Genomic DNA, 7,021 nt, shown 5'->3' on the forward strand with positions numbered 1-7,021 from the left:
TTTTTTTTCTTTTTTTAATTGGGATCGCTTCTTTGTTGTACGTATGATTAAGATAATGTTATTAAAAATAATTTTTAATTTATAGGGCCCCTTTAAGATTATTTTTTAGAGAATTACAAGTAATTTTAAAAAGTTAAAGGTTAATTTTAGTATTTAATAGTTTTTTTTAATAAATTACTTTTAATAAAATCATCCCATCTTAAGATTTAAAAAAAATAGAAGAAATAACTTTTCAAAATCTAATTTTAAGAATCAATTTTATACTTAATACAATTTTATATATCCTCGTATATATTATAAAAATTTAAAATTATCTTTATTAATTAGAAAATAAAATTAATAACTTTAAAGAGATGATATTATTACCAGTTATATTGAGATAGCAAAATAAAAAATAAAATTAATAATAAAATATTTATTTTAATTATCAATTATTATATATAAATAATAAAAAATATACATAATAAAAAATATTTTATATACATTGTTATAAATGTGTAAATAAATTTTATTTAACATTATGTCTAATTTAATTTTTTACATTCTTACAATAATTTAACAGTAAAATTTATTAAACACATATGAATACTTTTAAAATTCACAGTACCTTTAAAAATAAATTTTACCAAATATTTAACTAATTCAATAATTCTTACCATAACTAATTATTTTTATAACACAACTGATAATAATTATTTTAAAAATTATAATTGTACCAAACTGACCCTTAATCTATTTAGACTACAAATTAAGTTGTTGCCTAATTAAATTTAATGAATTCCAAACGAAAGTATTAGCAAAAAGAATAACTAAAAAAAAAGGCCAAATAAATAAAAATGAAAAAAGTCAAGACGGCGCAAATGTGCATGGTGTGCCATTAATTGTCTGTCGGCAATTAATTAATTGGATGCTACGTTAAACGACGGCTACCTCATTTTCATTGATTTTTTTAATTCAAATTTTAAATTGAACTGTTGGATTTTGTAGTCTAACGTTTCACACTGGGCTTCATTAATTAATTATATCATCAGATAATTAGTAATAACGTTTCCCTAAATTTAAACATATTTTTGGTGTACAACAAAATGGAAATGTCTCTTACACTCATGACATTTTTTGACAAAAAAACAATTATTTTTGGTATATGTATTTAAATGTTTATTTCATAATTTTTTTTCTATTTAATTTGATAGCAAGTCTAATAAGCAAACAAAAAAAAAGTCTAATAAGCAAACAAGAGTAGTTTTTATAAAATAATCCAATAGGATAATTAATTACGCTAATATTATAAACTGATTTTTATTATTTTTAAAAGGTAACTATATCATATTTCTTTCTCAACCAAAAAACAAAAGGTGTGGATAATTTAATGTTATATCTATTGTTGCCATCATACTATGAGAAAACTTTAATAATAAAATTTAATAAATGCATACACTTTACTTTTGAAAATTAGGAGATGACATAAAATCTTCAAGAAAAATCAATTGTATAGTTTACTAAATATGTGGGTGCATCTTTTTATGTGTTTGTGTCTACTCTTAATTTTAGAAGAATCCACCTCCCACAAAGGGGATCAATTAACTTTCCCTTATATTAAACACAAACAATTTTAGAGAGGTTCGATGGTAATTAACTATGAAAATAATCAATTAAGTTTTTTATAAAATTTAGTTTTAAAAATACTGAATTTTAAAAACAATCGTTTGTGTTTGGTATCAACTATTATTTTAAAGTTACAGTATTATCAAACTAGCTCAATAACTAGATTAGTCTAGAAGCTTGGATTTAGGCTTGATACAAGTATTAAAACCCATTTTATAATGTGTGACATTTGAGTTCAATGATCTTCAAAAATCGTTTTACCCATTAAACCCAATAAACACTTTGAGTAATTTTTATGTTTTCAAAGAAAAGAAATGACTTGAAATTCACTAACAATCTCATATATACAATGATACAAACAGTTAAAACACAATCCATTGCTAGACCTAATTTAATTATCGAGTGGGAATAGTTCTCCCACAATTTGTGTAATCACTCCTCCCTTGATTGTTCAGTTCAGAGAAAAATTTCAACTCGGCCGGGCTAATTTTGGGCTTTGTTCTAGTGGTGGTCTATTTGAGCTTTACTAATTTACAATGAAAAGACCCTTCGGCTAGAATTTATAAACAGACTCTGTTTATACAAATTATAGTTTTGTTCAGTTTTTAACCCGAAACTTGCAAGCCACAAATTTGCTTGTGTAATTAAATACAAGATTTTACAGCTACAAGGGGTTGTGATGGATTATAGAAATGGTTCCAGAAAGTGAAACATAAGACATCACTTTAAATAATATTCTTGATGATACTTAATATTTGAAGATGAGTTAGATGTATTTTGTAGTAACTGAAAGCGATTTAGCGAGCAACTTGACACCGTATGATGAGCAGCAAGACACCTGTCATTATTTTTGGACTTATTTTCTCTATTTTTATTAAATGTTTTGAAAATTGATTTATGAGAGTGGAGACAATCCTAAAACAATTTAAAATTTTTAGGATAGTATCAAAATTGTGGACAATTACTAATTTTATAACCTTGTATTAGAAAGTAATTAGATATATATATATGTGTATGTGTGTGTATTAAACATTGAATATAATAATAGAAAGCAAACTTTGGCACCACCTCTGTATGTGAAGCTCAAATCTCAAATTTCTTTTACTATCTAAGAGGTTCTACTACAACATATGCACCCACTATTAGGTGGGAGTGGCAAGGTCATTGTCTTGTTATAAACTAATTATTAGTATTACTTTTAAAAGGTAGATATTAGAGATGGTAAAAATATTTGGGTCCGGTTAAGATCCGCAAAGATTCATATTTAGAAAAATTCAGATCCACACATTAAAAAATGCAGATTCGAATGTTAAAAGTTAAGATCCGTGCGGATTCAAATCCGGATGCAAATGCATCCAGAAAACCAGATATTTGGATCTATATTATTTTTTATTAAATAATTTATTAAAAAATTAAATAATATAAGTTAAATGAAAAAATATAATAGGATTAATTAAAAAAATATAAGTTAAATTAAATTATAAAATATATAAGGATCCACATCATTTTATGTGGATTTGTGGTGTGTTTATAATTTTATTTGTGGATTTTTGGTTGTGCTAGACTTTAATTTATGTTATTTTTTTATGTTTAATTTATGTTATGGGACTTTTATTTGTGAATTTATGGTATTGTATGTTACTCTTGGTATTGAATTGTTAATTGTTGAATTGATTTTATTTAATATTATTATGTGAGTTATTAAATTTTAAATTGTTACATTTTAATTTATGCATATCTGGATATCTGGGATATCCGCTCGCAATCCGTGCGAATATTACCCACATCCGAATCCGTTTTTTTTTTTTTTTGCCGATCTGGATGCAAATCCGAATATGAAAATATTAATGTGGCTCTGAATCTGAAAGCAATTACATCCGGATTCAAATTCGGATTTTGCCATCCCTAATAAATACATTCTTTCCCAATGAAAGAGAAAAAAAAGTGCAAATAATTTAATATTATGTCTATTGTTGCCATTACAGTATGAGACAACTTTAATAATCAGATCTAATAAATGTATACACTTTACTTTTGAAAATTTAGAGAATATAAAATCTTCAAGAAAAATCAATAGTATAATTTATCGAACGTATAGCTCCTTTTTGTGCAACTTGTTATGTCTCCTACAAAGTGGAACTAAATTCTTTTATAAGCCATAACAATCTGGACCAAAATCTTATAAAGATAAAATCTATTACAAACTATTGTATTCATCATTAATGAATCCAATAACGTAAGTGGATATTCCACTTTGTGAGTGGATTCATTTGTAGAATATTTTAACTCCTCTTGATGCACTTGTTCTTCACTATAATTACAAGAGAAAATAATGCAATTGATAGGGCATTGCATTTTGGCTTTTACTGCATATTCAATTTCATTTTCTCTCTGCCATTCCATTTTATACAAACACAAGCAGAACTCTTGGCTTGGCCATTTTTGTTCTTATTACTTCAGTCCTTTTCTATCTGTGAATTAAGCACCAATTTTTTACATATTCATTTCAATAATTGCTCACATATTATTCCCTCAAATTTATAACACGTTATTAGCACGGCTTCGCTCTAGTATAGGAACATTTTCATTTTCTACATATTTATTTAAAGTTACCTTTACAAGTAAGGGTAGTTATTTACATTTTTTTTTGTATTCATTATACTAATCTTTACTTATTTGTTTATGATAATGTCTCACTTGACAAAACGGGATTTTAATGCCTTGAATATATCTGGTCAAAATTATTTATCCTAAATCATGGATGCTGAAATTCATCTTAATGTTGGGCCTTAGTGACACAATTGAAAAAAATAATGACTCATCCTTTTAGGATTGAACCAAGGCCATGATTTTTCTACATCATCATCTTCACTAAGCACTTAAAACAGAATATCTTACTATAAAGGATCCATATGTCATTTGAAGTAATTTTTACGAAAGATATGGTCATTTAAGGTTAGTAATTCTTCCAAATGCTCGTAGTGAATGGAATGCCCTCAGACTACAAGGCTTTAAGTCAATATATGAATATAATTCTGCACTATATCAAATTACTTTATAGTGAAAACTGTGTGGAGAAAATATTAATGATAGGAATCTATTGGAAAAAAAATATTACAACGTTTCATGCTTTTAACATGACAACAATATAGGGCCTATCAGTATACAAAATATTCTCACTTGAGTGCATGCCTTCTTGTGGTAGAAAAGAATAATGAATTATTAACAAAAAAATCATCATGCTCATCTTACTAGTACAAAATTAGTATTTAAAGTAAATGCTATCTCACATAATTGTGATGACAATTACAAAAATGAGCGTGGTTGTGGGCATAACCGTGGTCGTACACATAGTTGTGGCCGTGGTCATGACTATTATCGAGGCCAGGGTCATAACAAAAATTATTATTATCGACCTCATAGTGGTTACAAGAACCATAGAAAAAGGAAAAATGAGGAGGGGAACTTTGCCCAACAAAATATTCAAGAAAACACTTGTGATAGATGTGGAACGTTTGGTCTTTTTTGAGACAATTTCGTACTTTCAGACATCGTGTGGGTATGTTTTAGGCATCCCTAAACCAAAAGGAAAGAATGTTAAAATAAACTATGTTGATGACTCGGATTCAATGAATGTTACATATTTTGATGTTTCAGATTTCTTTGAAGATACAGATGGAAAAATTGATTACTTGATCGGTGATGAAAATGTTCATCATATTTAAAATTCAACTTATGTTTTATGTTTGTTCATGTAATTTTTGTTTTTTATGTTATCTAATATGGATTTCCTTTTTACTTTTGTTTAAGGATATGGATTTCAATAAAATGTTTGATAGAGAAATAGGCTTGCCTGATAGTGCAACTGCAAATACGATTCTTCAAAATAAGAGGTATTTTTCAAATTTAAATTTAATTAAAGCAAATGTGATACCAATGTTAGGTCCAGTAAATCTAATTGAAGACACTGGAAAAGCAATAATCATATCAATAAAAAGAATTCACTTAATCAAAAAGAAATTTACTTGGTTTTAAAGACATTAGTTGTAATAATTTTCATATAGAGGCAATGAATGAGAATAATGTAGAATATCTATAGATTACTTCTAGCATGTTTGGAAAGATACAAATATTAGAAAAACTTACAGCTTTCTTATCTGACTTATATTATACAATGATAAAAGTAATGAAGAGTTACACAATCATAAAAAGATAAGTTATATGATGTAAAATCTTTTATACTTTAGCATGACCGCCTTGGTCACCCTAGATTAATAATGATGTGTAAAATTACTGAGAGCTCTCATGGACACTCATTGAAAAATTTGAAAATTTTATTGTCAAATGAAAATAGTTACATTGCATGTTCACATGGAGAATTGGTAATTAGACCATCACCTAATAAAATTAGTTCTGCATCTCTAGCATTTTTATAAAGGATTTAAAGAGATATCTGTAGAGCTATTCACCCACCAAGTGGTTCATTTTTTTATTTTATGGTTTGATTGATGCATTTACATGATGGTTTGTTTATTGTCTATATGTAATGTTGCATTTGCAAGATTGCTTGTGCAGATAATCAGCTTAAGTGCATAATTTTCGTATTATCCAATCAAGAGCATACGTCTAGATAATGCTAGTGAATTTACTTCTAAAACATTTGATGATTATTGCATGATAGTTGGGATTGAAGTAGAACACTCAATACCACATGTACATACTCAGAATTGATTAACAAAATCTCTTATAAAACGTTTCAAGGTAATTGCCAAAATTTTATTATTACGAAGTCAATTACCTATTTTGATATATGAACATATTATTTTACATGCTACAACATTAATCCACTTTGAGCCCTATTGCCTATCATAAATATTCACCTTTGCAACTGATATTAGGATATTAATTAGATATATCTCATTTATGCATTTTTGGTTGCATAGTACAAGTGTTAATTGCGCCCCCGCAACCCACTAAAATGAGACCCCAACATTGATTGAGAATTTATGTGGGATTTGACTTACCATCTATTATCATATATCTCAAACCATTGACAAGTGATATAATTACTGCATAATTTACGGATTATCATTTTGATAAGACAAATTTTCTCCCATTGGGAAAAAGAAAAAAAGGTCTATGAGGTTAGACATGATCCTCAATGGAAAGTGACTCATCTATCTTATTTAAATCCATGCACATTTCAAAGTGAAAATGAAGTGGACATGATAGTTCATTTGCAACAAATTGTACAATAATTACCAAATGCCTTTACAGATGCAACAAAAGTAACCAAATCATATATACCAACTACTAGTGTACTTGGTTGGTTCATTATTCCTAAAGAACGATTAATAAAACATATAGTTGAGGAATTGTCTATGGCACGCCAGAAGTATGATGACCAATTGGCTCA

The sequence above is a fragment of the Citrus clementina genome, unplaced genomic scaffold (assembly GCF_000493195.1).
Source record: "Citrus clementina cultivar Clemenules unplaced genomic scaffold, Citrus_clementina_v1.0 scaffold_2, whole genome shotgun sequence".
Lineage (NCBI taxonomy): Eukaryota > Viridiplantae > Streptophyta > Magnoliopsida > Sapindales > Rutaceae > Citrus > Citrus x clementina.